The sequence below is a fragment of the Panthera onca genome, chromosome A1 (genome assembly GCF_046562875.1).
Source record: "Panthera onca isolate mPanOnc1 chromosome A1, mPanOnc1 haplotype 2, whole genome shotgun sequence".
Classification (NCBI taxonomy): Eukaryota; Metazoa; Chordata; class Mammalia; order Carnivora; family Felidae; genus Panthera; species Panthera onca.
In genome coordinates, this window is record NC_138339.1 from 189,885,614 (window position 1) to 189,900,906 (window position 15,293).

General features: G+C 44.0%; 1 protein-coding gene across 8 annotated transcripts in view; it reads left to right on the forward strand.

Moving 5' to 3' along the window:
- Positions 1 to 15,293, forward strand: part of LOC132681968 (uncharacterized) — a 142,355-nt gene that overhangs the window by 42,285 nt on the left and 84,777 nt on the right. The window lies entirely within an intron of this gene.

Here is a 15,293-nt window from a genome sequence, read left to right on the forward strand (position 1 = left end):
TCTTAAGTTGGTCTTTTTGGTAACCTATAGTTATTTCTGAGACAATTGACTAGACCTAGTGCAGTCTGTGCCATGGAACTGAGTGACATTAATTGACAAATAGGCGGGTTAATGACTCCGATGTTATTAAAACAGTGCACTAATGATCAACACCAGTGTGCTGACTTCAAAGAGAACTCTTGGAACCAAGGAGAACTACAGGGATAAAATAAATGCAAAACTCAAAATTAGCATATGTTTTCTCTGGATTCAACCAGCAACACAAATCCTGCTCAACTGTGTAGATCTGGCCACCATGGACTTAAGGACACCTAATTAGGTAACTTAATCACTCAATCTAATGAAGAGAATGCAACAGCACTCTGCTTATTTGGACCCAGGTCCTCTTATCTGTGCTTGTGAACAGGATGTGTGATAACAAGATGTCAAAGCAATTGGTGCTTTGTTGGCTGAAGGAGGGCAGTCTACTGAAGCAGACAGAAGGAACAACCAAGGGTATGTGGGAGAGCCATCGCCAAGGAGGAGGTGGTGGCTCCAATCAGAGTGCACTGACTTATCATTTGAGATGGGGCCATCAGCTAAGCGTGTCTTACTTGTGGGGCAGAATCACAGGGCTCCAACAGTGCTTAGTCTAGTGTCTTTATGTCAAGTACAGGCCAGACAAGGGAGCAGAAAGGTGTGGAGGCACAAAAGCTGATCTTTTAATCATACTGGTGCAAGTTGAAGGGAGTCACTGTTGGCCAGGTACTGATCCCTCTGCTCGGAGAGCAGGAGTTCTTGCCCTCAAGCTCACAGGAAGCAGAGTGTCGTAGGATACCTTGTTTAGGAAAACCTCTTCATCCCCAACCATGCAGATATTTAACCTTTTATCTGGCTCCTTTCATAATTTCCTGAGCAAATCCTTTCACGCGAAGTTGCTACGCATATTATAGTGTGGGAGTTACTGCAGTGACTTATGGAAGCGTATATTCGGGAAGGGAATAGAGAACGGGATGTGTTTCTTGTCTGTAAGTCTCAGAGCTTTTCTCAGAGTACAGAGTGAGGCAAGAGTTAAATGAGAATAATTTAAAATTCATGGTTTGAGAAATAGATTCTGAATGAGGAAGATGAACAGTCCCATGAAAAAGTAGGAGGAAGCATAGAAGTTTCCATCAAGTGAGGTGAAGATTATCAGTGGATTGTGCAATGAGATAGGATAACATTGCTTAGCAGTTGATTTTCGCTAAGTCTCTATAGCGGGAGTTATATAAGCAAAGGAGGCCCCCCCCCTTTTTTTTATTGCACTGTTCTTTTTTCTTTTCCTTCTCTTAAATTTCTTTTAAAAGAAGCCTAAGGAGCAGCATGCAAAGCATTCAGAATAATGCAAATTTACTCTCAAGTGCTGATAAATCTAAAATAACCTTTTTTTTTTTTTTTTTTTTTTTTGCATTTGAACCAAGTACATTTCCATGTACTGTGGAAATTCTTGTTTTGTGGTAGGTTGTGTCACATTTCTCACAATGAGCAGACTTCAACCAGCTTGGCAATTCCTGAAAACGAGGCCCAAAACATTTCTTTCAAAACCTTCCTTTTCAAGAATCTTTCTTTGTGTAGTCTCATGCAAAGTAGTGTTGGTGGCAAAGAGGGCTTTAAAGGAAGAAACACACCATATGAATAGCAAGGAATATTAAGTCAACCCAATTCTCCACTCCAAGAGGCAGAAAACAAGCTTTCTTGCAAACCAGTGGCAAGAAGTGTTTTTTAGACGAGAGGAGTTTGGGAACGGAGGAGGGGAGAAAGCCTCCTTACTCCACACCAGGACAGTGCACAGGGCATTTAATAAGAGTGGTAACGATAACAAACATTTACATAGCACTCATTTTATGCCAAGAACTTTCTGAGCAGTATTATCTGTATGCAGGTCAGTGAAGCCTCCCACACCCCCACGACATAGGTCTGTTTTTATCTTCTTTTTGTGTAGGAAACTGAGGTACAGAGAGATGACAGGACTTGTCAGAGATCACACAGGCGGTGTGGCCTACTATGGTTTTGCCAGCTTTGCATGTAGACAAAGACAAGTGTTCAGAGGATGTGATTTGTGGTCTCCCAGAAAGAGACCTCTCACCCCTACCCCAGTCAAAAATATTTCCGTGATGCTCTCTGAGATTCGTATCTTGGCATCTGAAGACTGACAGATAAAAACTTCATTTGAGGTAAGTAATAGCCTGTGTTGAAGGGAAAGTCTCAATAGATGAATCTGTTTCTTTTCCTACATGACTGAAGGAAAGGTGTTTTGAAGGAAGGAGGAAAAGGAAGCTAGGTAGTGGGTGGGGGGGCCTTGCAGGGTGGGGAGAAGGCAGTGAGGGTGGGCAGCCGGTGGATAGCACCCTCCCCTCCCCGGGGATGGTGTAAGAAAGGTAGAAGGAGAGGCCAGAAGAGGCCAGTAAATGGGCTTTAAGAGTCAGGCCCCTGGGTTGGTTAAGTGTCTGACTTCGGCTCAGGTCATGATCTCGCAGTTGTGAGCTCGAGCCCACATCAGGCTCTGTGCTGATGGCTCAGAGCCTGGAGCCTGCCTCAGATTCTGTGTTCCCCTCTCTCTCCTGCGCCTCCCCTGCTCGCTCTCTGTCTCTGTCTCTCTCAAAAATAAATAAACGTTAAAAAAAAAAAAGGGTCAGGCCCCTGAGTTGGAAACCCTCTTTACCACTTGGTAGGTTACTTACTTCAGCTCTTAAGTTCTCTCTTCCTTTACCTCTTGGGTGGTCTTAAATTTTTAACAAGATGCTGAGGGTAACATATTTTAGCTCAGATGTTAACACAAGATGAAAAGCCAAAGTGCAGAACACAATCCAGAGCCAGGCTGCCGGGGCTTGGGAGGCTCGGGGCCTCATTCGTTGGCAGTGTGTTGCTAGAGCTCTCTGTAATCTGGGACCCATTACAGTGTCTACCTCCTCATAGTATCCAGGGGGATTGGTTGAATTAATATGACCTCGGCACATAATAATATGGCTATTTCCATAGCAAGCACTCAAAAAAAAAATAACAATTGACATCAGTAAGCAACGTATAAATTAGCCTATTTAGATTATTTTCTAGCACATCCATGCCTTTTAATGGTACCTGTCAGCCTATTAACAAGCTCTCCTTATTGGCTTTGAACTTTCTTACACCTGCTGCAAAATCTTTGCCTGTTGTTTTGGTTAAATTCTCTCTTACTAAGCATAATGTTAGTTCAAAGTGTAATACAGTGGGTAATGAGGTGACATTTCATTCTTTTAGGCTTTGAGAAACAATCATCATAGGAATGAAAGATTCTGTCCTTGGGTTTGGATTGACAACCAAAGGGTGGAAGTGAATTGTATGTGCCTTGTTCTCTGGGTTATCAGGGAATGGGTTTGCGGCTTCCTGAGCTGTGTGTTCTGATGTGACACTTCAGAGTTTTATTCCAGAGATGCAGAAATGCAAGGAATCTAGCCAGGTATCCCCAGGCACTGTTGATGTATCCATTTACCAATATGTATTTGTTACTATTTTCTGGAAATATCTGTAAATGCTCTTGGTGCATTTTTTAAAATTTTTTTTTAAAGTTTATTTATTTATTTTGAGATAGAGAGAGAGAGAGGGAGGGAGGAAAAAGGGGAGGGGCAGAGAGAGAGGGAGAGAGAGAGAATCCCAAGCAAGCTCTGCATCACCAGCTCAGAGCCCCATGCAAGGATTAAACTCATGAACCAAGAGATCATGACTGGAGCCAAAACCAAGAGTCGGTGCTCAACTGACTGAGTCACCCAGATGCCCCAGTTTTCACCTCCATTTCAATGTGCTCTGAATGGCATTGTACACAGGGACATTGAGAACAAACATGAAATGCTGGCAATCATATTTTTCTAGTCAGTGATTGTTTACTCATCTATCCATCCACTTACAACATATTTATTGAGCATCTATTATGTGCCAGGAATCATTTCGGACACTGGGAATTCAGCAGTGTCAAATCCTTGCCTTCAAAGTGCTTGCATTCTAGGGAAGGGTGAGAGAGAATAGCCAAGGTCAGTTACGTATGCGGTGATAATGCACAGAAGACTGGTAGGGAGGTAGAATGGCTAGGAAAGCATAACTGAGAGGGGTGCTTGAACAAAGACTTGGAGGAGTTTGGGAATGAGCTCTGTGGAAGAGCCTTTCAGGAAAAGGAAACAGCGGATTGGGCTCTGTGCTGACAAGAGAGTGTGTGGCACATGTAGGCAGAGCAGGAAGGCCATTGTCATAGCTGCAGGGGAGTGAGTGATGGGGAGTGACGGGGGAATAGAGTCAGAGAACAGGGAAAACCAAAGGATATCATGGTAAGGAATTTGACTTTACTGAGGGTGGCATGGGAAGCTAGTGCTTGGTCTCAGACAGAGGAGTACAGAGCCTGATTTTCACCTTCCTGGGATCACTCATGCAGCTGAGTGAAAATAGACAGAAGGGGTAGGGAGACAACACAGGTCAAAGTAGAGAGGACAGTTAGGGCACTCCTAACATGATCCGGGGAGGGAGGACTATGACTTGGATCGGGATTCTGGCCTGGTGGTGAGAAGTGGTTGGATTCTGGAAATATCCCAGAATGTGAAAATGGTACATACAGTCGCTCTGAAAAGTGGTTTGGTGGTTTCTAAAAAACAAAAACAAAAACAACCCCCCCCCCCAAACAACAAACAAACACAAAACCCTAAATATACACTTATCATGCAGCCTAGCAATTGCACTCCTGGGCAGTTATCTCGGAGAAATGAATACTTATGTTTACACAAAAACCTATACAGGGTTATTCATAGCATTTTCCTATGTAATAGTGAAAAACCGGAAGCAACCAAAATGTCCTTCAGTAAGTACGTGGTTAAACAACTGTGGGACATCCATACCATAGAATACTATTCAGCAATTAAAAAGGAAGAAATTAGTGATACATACAATAATTTCTTAAACTCTTTTAATGTTTATTTACTTTTGACAGGGAGAGAGAGAGAGAGACAGAGAGCAAGCAGGGGAGGGGCAGAAAGAGAGGGAGACACAGAATCTGAAGCAGGCTTCAGGCTCTGAGTTGTCAGCACAGAGCCCAATGCAGGGCTTGAACCCATGAACCATGAGATCATGACCTGAGCAGAAGTCGGACACTCAACTGACTGAGCCACCCAGGTGCCCTGATACATACAATAACTTCTAAGGACTTCATGGGTAACGCTGAGTGAAAAACAGCCAGTCTCAAAGGATCACACGTTGTGTGGCTCCATTTACACGACTTTATCAAAATGACACAATTAAAGGGATGGAAAACAGATTAGTACTCTGCAGGGGGGAGGCATGAGGGGAGGTGGATGTGATTATAAAGTGGTGGCATGGGGAAGTCCTTTGTGACAATAGACTAGCTCTGCATCTCGCTTGCAGTGGTGCTTACAGAAACCCACATTTTTTACTAACTGGCATGGTGCATGTACCCCAACGTTGATTTCCTGGTTTTGATGTTGTGCTATAGTCATCCGTAAGATGCAACCTCAACGCCAACTGGGTGAAGGGCACGCGGGATCTCTGTACTATCTTTGCAACTTCCTGTGAATGCATAATTTCTTCAAAACAAAAAGTTAAGCAATATTATTAGCAGATGTGGGGAGAACCATCAGGGGAGGCAGGGAATGAAGAGGGTTCTGAGGGTCAGGCAGAGTTGTGGTTCTTTCGTGGGGTCTTCTGCATTCTTTGGCATTCTTGATAGCATTCGTGGTTCCTTTTCAATTTCCGAAGTTGTGTGAGGCGTAGAGCCCTTTAATAATAATAGAAGATGCTGATGAAGGCAAAAAATAAGCAGAGTCAACAGAGTTTGCTGACCAAGCTGATGTAGGGTAAATGGAAAAAGGATCTAAAGATTACTCCAAGAGTTTTGGCCTCAGCAACTGAAGAATTCAGTCGCAATTAACCGTAAAGAGGCTAATTTGGGGTTATGTATCAAGAGTTTAGTTTTAGTCATGATAAATTTAAGATGCCTATATGACATCTTTGGAAATCATTAGCACAGAAATGGTATTTCGAAATACAAATCCAGATGAGATTACCAAGGGAGTGAGTACGGAGAATTTAGGGCCGAGCTTGGGATATTCCAACATTTAGAGATTTGGGAGATGAAGGGCGGCAACCAGGAAGGAAGATCAGGATGGACTGTCCGGACAAGTAGGAGAAAAACTGGAGAAGAGCCAGTGAAGAGGAGTTAAAAAAAGATAGTTAAAGCCTGTCACAAAAGCTGCTGAAATGTCAATGCGACAAAGACAAAACCATAGTTTTAGCAATGTGGCAGGCATCGGGGACCTTGATGGAGCTTTGAGAGTAAAAGTATGAGTGGCATAGATTCAAGTCACGATGCAAAGGGTTAAGTTCACCGCTCGTGAAAACTTCTGGGGAAACTTTGCTAGAAAGGGAAGGAGAAAATGTGGAAGTAACTAGGGAGAGGTCTGGGTTTTTAAAATTTTTCCTTTTTTAAGATGGGAAGGAAAGGGTATGTCGTGTCTGACGGAGGCATCTAGCTTAAGAAGGAAAAATGGATGCTGCACGAGAGAGGAAAGAACAGCTGAAGAAATGTCCGAGAAGAGGCAGGAAAGCCTGGGATCTAGTGCGCAGGTGGAAGCCCGGCCTTTCTCAGAAGACAAGGAGGGTTCGAGGGTACAGACGTAGATGCGCGGGGCAGCGTGCGGAGGTGCGAGCTCGCAGGAGTTCTCTTGCGGTAGACCCTGTCTTTCCAGTGAAAGAGTAGGCAAGGCCACAAGCAGCTGAGGGTGAGAGTGGGTAGGTGGGGCCGGACGTTTGAGGAAAAAGGGGAAAGTGGGAAGGAGAGCCAGGAGGGATGCCCCAGAGGAGACTTGCATGCTTCTTGGGAGTGCCTGTTAGGGTGGGTGATCCTGAGTGTGGCCATGGGGCTTTCAAGAGCACCTTTGTTCAGCCACAGCGCGAACGCTGTATGCAGTGAGATCCTTCTACCATTACTGCCGTGTATCTGTCGTCGCAAGGGCTGTACTTCCCGGGTAGTCAAAGATTCCACATCCTGCAACACTTGTGACCTTGTGTCTCTCTTTATTCTTTGAGCTGAGAGGTTAATTTTGAAATCATGGATTTTGGAGGAGAGAAAAAGGGAGAAGAGACCATGCCTCATGAGGGGAGGTATGGAAATCATAGTCAGGCGAACAGGAAAAAGAACAGTTGCATATTTCATCAGTGAAGGAACGTGAAAGGGGTTTAAGTCACTAACATGCAAACAATGGCCGTTTTAGCTAAATGAAAGAGTCGAGATATTTTTACTTGTGTTATATTCACTCAAACAAATATTTATTGAGAATCCAGGCACCGTGCTATGTCCCAGGGATGTGACAGCAGATGGTCACTGCCCTCGAAGAGCTGTAGGTACTGTGCAAGCAGAAATGTGAAAAGCGTGGCGAGTGCAAAAAAGCAGGGCTGGAAATACACATTTGGGAACCAGCAAGGGAGGTACTTGAATCCCATCTGGGCAGTGGGTGGAAGTGATTCAGAAGGAGGCTGAGCTCAGGATGCTTTTATTGAGATTTACCGGAAAAGGGAGGGATACCTAAGTGGTGAGCCTGGGGTGGGGGTTAGAAAGGCATTCGTGCAGAAGGTGAGAACAAAGATGATGGGGCAGAAGGGGACAGAAGCAGGGAAATAAGGGCTCCCTGGGAGAGTCTGTAGGGCTTGTGGTCAAAAGGCCCCAATGTGAGGGCCAGAGTGGAGAGGAACCATGGGTGAGTAAGGACGAGAAGAGACGGGTGGGAGTAGGTTTTGACCACGGCCCCGCGTTTTATTGCAAAAGCTGTGTTCCAGCTGCATCTTGTTGCAGGGCTGTCTGGGACCTCGGAGGGAAAGCGGAACTGACCTGAAACAGGGAGGGAGGGGAAGAAAGTCAGCTTACTGGTAGATGTAGCTTCGAGAGTCCCCAGGGGGTGAGGCTCAGCACTGAACCTGCCTTTCTCGGCTGCCTAAACCTGGATCAGAGTTTGTACAACTTGTCAGTAAGCTGGTGGGGAGTGATGGAAGAGCCCTGGACTAGACAGACCTCGGGAGGCTTGGGTTCCTGTCTCTGACGCAAACCCATTGGGCAGGTCCTTTACCTCTGCACCCTACTTTGCTCATCTGTGAAACAGGCTCAGATTAGTCATTCCCAAGGAATGTTCTCTTGTGCTGTGTGTTAAACCTTAGTGCCTCGAAGGCTATGGTATTTCATTCCCCCTGGATGCCCAAGTGCTAGGCCTTTTGCATGCATGTGACCTGTCCTAATCCAGGCCTCTGGTGTAGTGCATTTGTGACCCGTCTGCACCTGGCCTCCTATTCTCTCCTTACTTAGTGTTACTGGTTGCCACTGAAGGTTTGGTAGTTTTGCAGAGAGGATGCTGGGCTGTCAGACTTGCAGGTGGATGCCCTGACAGGAAGGAGGAACGTGTGTAATAACCATGCAGATGATGATGAAGATGATGGTGATTCTAATAGCCAATGTTTATTGATCACCTACATTTTAAAAAATATATTATCACATTTAATCGTCACAACAACCCTCTGGTATGAGCATTTCCATGATTTGCTTATACCCGTGGTTCAGAGAAGTGAGGTAACTTTCTCAAAGTCATACAGCATTTGAATCCATGTAGTCTGGCCATGGGCCTTCCCTTCACTATCACAGCAGGCTGCCTCCCTGTGTATAGGACTGACAGCCTTGAGCAGAGCGTGTGTATTGAGGGGAGAAAGGGGAAAGATGGCTGAACGTTGAGTCCATCATTCTTGCTGTTCCATGGTAGGCTCCCAAGTACCTAATGCTACCAGCAAGTTATCCTCTCTGTCAGTTGACTGGCTGAAAACTTTAAGGGTTAATAACCAGTGCAAGATGAAACTTACAGCTGTACCAGCAATGTCATTCAGCCAGGACAGAATCACTTTCCAGGGGTTACGGGCCTTCAACTCAGTTACAACGATGCAGGGAGTTTGGAAGCTGCACTCTTGCCTCACTTTCCTCCCCGGCTTTGGAGGGCGCCCCCTTGCCCCTTGTTACTTCAGCCTCCTCTGGCCAGACAGGAAACTCACCACGATGGGACACATTTTGTCCCGTGGGTCTGTTTACAGAAGGGAAACATGTAATTTGGAAGCAGTTACAAGCTGATTCTGTGACCGTTCATGCCATGGAAGGTAACCCGCGTTTGTGTCGTACCTGACAGCTTGCAAAGCGCTCTTTTCAGATACAATTATGGTTAACATTCACTGAGTACCTACTAGGTGCCAGGTTCAGGGCTAGGCAGTTGTGTGATTTCATGCAACCCTCCCAGTAACACTTCGAGTCTGGTTTCATTGTTATCTCCATGTTACAAATGAGGAAACTGAGACACAAAAGTTAAGTGAGTTGTTTAAAGTCACATGGTTAGTATAAAAGGGATTTGACTCAGGCCAAAATGATCCACTATAAAACAGGAATGTGGATTTCCCGTTTGTTTTAAGGAAATTTCCTTTGTTTGTCAAATTCAAGATGTGGCAACAGGGTTATTAGAAGTTTTCGGTTTTACGAGGGACTCTAACTACAACTTGAACGATGAAGAACTTTTTCCTTCGTCAGAAATCAAAACCTCCTCTGTCCCGCAAGGAATCTTTAATAATTTTCAGGTCTTTTCGCTAGCATGCCTTGGGCCATTTTTGTAAATAATTATCCCTTTGTTAAAAACGTACTACAGCAGAGGTCAGTGGGTAAAGGAAAGAAATGACACGTTTCTAAAAATCAGCTTTCCTCTTTCAAGTTCTTTTCTGGCCACTTCTTTTTCCTGTTGTGTAATCAGGCAGTTTTCGGTTTGATGAGGCAAGTCTGCTGTATCCTTTTGCTATGGATTTTGGTGGTTGGTCTTTGCTGATGTTTGGGGGCCAAAATTAGGCAGAGGGCCCTCTTGGCCGCGTTAGTCTCTCCTAGGCACTTAGCGTCCCCTTAATGCTCGGTAGGCGTTAGTTACCGATGATGATAACAAGGTACACAACATTAGCTGTTCCTGCTGTTCAGCTTCCCTCTTAGGGGAGAGACAGCAAGAAGCAGAAATGATGGCCACTTCCCTGTTTAAAACAAGGCTCCTTGGGTGATGCAACTGTCCATTACCCTGTGAATAATCTATTGTGCTAAGAACGGAGGGACTAATTTAATTTCTCTCGTGCTACCAGGATCTGCAGTAACTCATATTATGATGCTACAGTGGCTTGCAGTTGTCTTGCTGGAGAATGACTAAGAATTTGGAAAATGTAATCCCTTGTGGTGATGCTGTTCATATTTTTTTTCACTCTGCTGACCAACATTCCTCTCCCTTAGCCTCCAGAACTCTTCATGAAGCCTGTGTGTGTGAAAGTGATTCCGGCTCTAAGGCGATGAGAGCTCTGTGCTTTCCCTCTTGTTTTGTTTTTTGTTCTCTGCCTCCTGATGAGCCCTGTGGCTGCCTGGACCCGTTTCACACGGTGGCTTCTAAGCCTGAGATGGATCTTCTTCTATCAGTGTTTTCACTCTGCTGTCATTTCTGTTATCAAAAACAGTAGGGAAAGGCTTGACTTCTAAAACTTAGAGTAGGCTTAGAGAGTAAGTGAACATATTTGCTAGTATGTGTAAGTGTTGGGATGCTGAAAGTGCTCCGTTTTTAAGCAATCCAGGGATCTGAGTGCTTTATAAATATTTAAGACTGTCTTGTTTGGACGTTTGAGAGACTAAAAGTGATGGGTAGATTGTGTGACTGCATTGATTGTTCAGTTCAACTCTTGTTCAAAGCAGTTGTGAAGGGAGAGTCTCCTGTTGGGGTCCGTGCATGGGTACGGGATAGAAGAACCCCATTTTCCATGTTCAGACAGGGTGTTGTGCTCTGAGGAGGAGAAACCTGCCCTTGGGATTTGAGGCAGCTGAGCACTGTCTGGGGCTCTGGGATCCTTGCCTGTGTTTGGGATGGTGCCAGGGGGCGTGGGGGGTGACTTTGTCCTTGTTCAGGATGGATTAGCTCCCTTGCTAAGTGACCTGGCAAATGGGTTGCAGAGCTTGGAGCATCTTGGCGGGGAGCCCAGGCTTGCTGGAACCTGTGGAGGTTAATTTTGTGTGTCAACCTGCCTACATGGGGCCCAGTTGTTTGGCCAAACACGAGTCTAAATACTGGCTGTGAAAGTATCTTTTAGATGTGATTAACATTTCGATCAGTGCACTTAGAGTAAGGCAGATTAACCTCCACGATATGGGTGGGCCTCGTTCAATTAATTGAAGGGCTTTTGAGAAAGCACCGAGGTCCTGGAAGAGAAAGGAATTCTGCTGGCAGTCTGTCTGTGACCTCGAGACTGCAATATCAACTCCTGCTGGAACTTCCCAGTCCGTCCTGGACCTGCCAGTTCCTACCATCACTTGAGCCAATGACTTAAAATGAATCGCTCTGTGTGTGCGTGTGTGTGCGCGTGTGTGTGTAGCAGTTGGTTTCGTTTCTCTGGAGAGCCCTAATACAGAACCCTACTGGATCCTCAGTGGAGACTTCAGCATGTGTTTCTGACGCTGTTGGAGGAAATGTCACCTGGGCTTCAAGTGTGGCTGCCCTTCCAGGGTGGCCTTGAGTCCCCAGTTTACTCAGGCTGCCTTGTGGTTTGGACTTCAACGTCAGTGGATTGTGATAGCTCATGTCCCTTTGGCTTCCAGCTCTCACAGGTGACAGATGGCTTGTTTGTATTTGCAGACTGGGATTTATTAGCCTACCCTGAGTATATGGCAATGTCTCTGAATCTCTGTTTTCTGTCTCTTAAGGATTAGGTAGAGAGGCATCATTGTTTAAAGGAGGTCAGGAAGACCTTTTGGTCTTCCAAAAGGTTGGAAGAGTCCTTTTAAAATGTTCTAGGAGAGCTAACATGTGTGATAAATATTATGCCTATTTAAATGGTCTGATGAAAATATTCCTTTGTAACAGGGGAGAAATAGTAACCATGCAGACAATTCCACTGATTGTGTCTATTTCAGTTCCCTTCATGTGCTTAGGGTGGACCCATCTGGGAAAAGCCACCTCCTTCATGGACCTCCAGCATCACTGGACAGACCTAAATGTGGCTGAGGGAGTTAAAGCTTCTTTGTGAAATGGAAATGAAAGAACATATTATTCTAGAAAGTTCTCACACTTTCATTCATGACTGGACACAAGTTCTCAACTGGAATTGTCTCCCAGAGGCAAAAATCCCAGGCAGAGAGAGAAGTTCCCAGTTTATTTTTAAGGGAATGGTGCAAAAGAATAGAATCACCCCCGCCCCCAGCCCCTGCCCCGACAAGGCATAACACATTTTATGGTTCTCTGGGGAAGGATCCTTTCCCATTGCTTTTTCTTTGCTGTGTTTGATTTAGAGCATGCAGCATCTCTCTCAAGTGTGTTTATTCCTTTTGGTTAAGTAGTGCCTGTGACGTTTACAGCCTAAAAGAGTAAAACGTATCTGTCATGTCTTAAAAAACCTAACCAACCAAATTGTCTTTTGAGACTTTTTGATTTCTTAATAAAACATATTTTAAAAAGTTGAAAAGCCCAGATTTTTAACTATGTATCTCAAAATAGTATTTTATTTTATTCAGGAAAAAATTTTAATGGATTAATCTTGCTTAATAATGTCTTTATTTTTAAGTTTTACATTACTTGAGGACCAGCCTTGGAATATTGTGATATATTAATAATATTTAATGTAAAATAGTTTCATCTATGTGTATAGAACCTGAATATTTCCTAGATTTCACCAGCTTATGGGAGTCACCTGACCCAGGTGACTTTCCTGGTAGTAATCCTCTGGTGCTATGGATTAACAGCCATTTCTTTCAAGAGGCAAGCCCTGATGTGTCATGATTATTGTATTGCTCAGGGAATCGTCCAGAAGACAGAGGAGGAGAGGGACCCTTGTAATACAGTCACTGCCTGGGGGGCTGCTGTCCTTGTGCTCTGCCTGCTGCCAGTCCCAGCTGTTGCTGGGAATCCAGCTGTCCTGGCCTCTCTGGTCCAGTAGAGTGGCCTCTGTGTCTCTACTTGGCATGCAAGACTTGGCCTTGACCTCTCATGAGCTGGAGCATTTATCCTTGGAGTTGCCATGGCCGGGAATTCTGCCTCCTGACCCCTGGGACTTGTTCATCTCACCCTTTGGTCAACAGTAAAAGGCCCTTCCTTCTAGAGCCCCTCCCTCCGTTCTTGGCCATGCGGGTGTGTGGGAGCTGTCTCATGAGAGAGACTCCAAGAGATACAGCTATTTCCATTATTTTACCAAGTTCTTCTGGCAAAATTTGCACAGCAGAGAGGCTTAGGGTCTTAGAAATACAACTCTGCACATTAAAAAAAAAAGTCTTTCTATATGTTTCTCTCCTTTTTAGGGTGCATAGCAGTCCTCCTCCCATCATTTTTGTGGCCCAGAGGAAGAGTAAAAATGGAGACTAACATATAGAAGTCTAAAGACTTAAGAGTATAAATCAAATGAACATGTTATATAAAATGTATCTTATCCTTTTATTTTATATTAAAGTTTTTATTTATTTACTTTGAGAGAAAGAGAGAGAGAGAGAGTGGCATGAGCACAAGTGGGAGAGGGGCAGAGAGAGAGAGAGAGAGAGAGAGAGAGAGAGAGATGGAGAATCCCAAGCAGAGTCCTCACTGTCTGAGCAGAGCTGGACTTGGGGCTCAAACTCATGAACCATGAGATCATGACCTGAGCTGAAGTCAAGAATCGGATGCTTAACTGACTTGAGCCACCCAGGCGTCCCTCTTATCCTTTTATTTTGACAAATATCTCTTTATTACAACAAATCTTCTATTTTAAATTTCAGCCTTTTAATGTTTCTGAATTTGTTTTATATTTTCTATCATGATTTTAGCTTGTTTTGAACCTCGGTGATCTAAAGTATAAAAAGATAAAATATAGTTTTACTAACAATATAAAAGATTTGAACACATTTAAAAAATAAATGAAAATAAATGTAAGCCCTGAAAAAACTCTTTTCATATTTTCAAAAGGACAATTTTTTTCTGAAATATTAAAAAAGATGTACTGAAATTAGATAAAATTCCAATTGGAATTAATGGCTATCATACATTGCAGTGAATCTTTTAAATAGAGCTGGCATTAAAATTTTCTGCATATAAATTAAATCATTTAAATATGACCATAAAAATAAAACTATTATTACTTCTGGTGTTCAATGTCCATCTACTTGCTGGGCGTAAAGAAATGATATTTTGCTTCATGCATGTCATGTCTGGATCTCTATGTGTAGCTTAAGAGTATAAACTTAAATATGCATAATTTAAGAGTAACATGAACTATTGAATACGGAAGGAAGTCCCTCATCTTCCACATGCAACTGTTGTGAATGGTGGTGTGCTAATTTGCCAGTGTCTCCAGAACCTCAACTTGGAACATGAAGAAAAGGAAGACAACGGATGCTTAGTAGCAGTGGGAAACGATATGCTTTATTATGCAAGAATCCATTATTTCATAGTATCAGAGAGGATTATGACACGTTTTTTAATTTGTTTTTCCCTTACTTAAATACTTGGGCTGCTTGAATCCTCCCTGTGCTCTGAAGCATTGTCAATCACTGAAACTGGCAGTGGCATAGACCATACAACCTTCATGGCATTTGGATACAGTTGTTGTGTCTTTCAAAGACAGGGCCAGAATGTGAAGTTTCCCTGGGGTTTGAATGGCACGAGTAATGAGAGCAGATATCTAAGACTATGGATTGTGCTGAAATTCTGAGTCCTGGATCCCAAGAGACAGAGATACCCAGATGTTCTTTACTGAATTCCTTTCGCTTGGGTTCAAGGCCTTACGTGCCATCCAGAGACTGAGTTTTGTTTTGTTTTATTTATTTATTTATTTATTTATTTATTTTTTAACGTTTATTTATTTTTGAGACAGAGAGAGACAGAGCATGAACAGGGGAGGGGCAGAGAAAGAGGGAGACACAGAATCTGAAACAGGCTCCAGGCTGTCAGCACAGAGCCTGACGCGGGGCTCGAACTCACGGACCGTGAGATCACGACCCGAGCCGAAGTCGGACGCTTAACCGACCAAGCCACCCAGGCGCCCCCAGAGACTGAGTTTTAAAGGGTGGGTGTCAGTTTATTGCCTTGCACTGTACCTGCTGGCACCTTCCTTTTGAGTAGTCAGGGCTTGTGCTAAGTCTCACTCATCACACCAGCCTTTCATTAACAGTGCTTTTCTCTAAAGCATCTGTTTTTCCCTGGACTTCTCCAGCAGACATATTTAATGTACATGAATATCGTTGTCACTGTTCA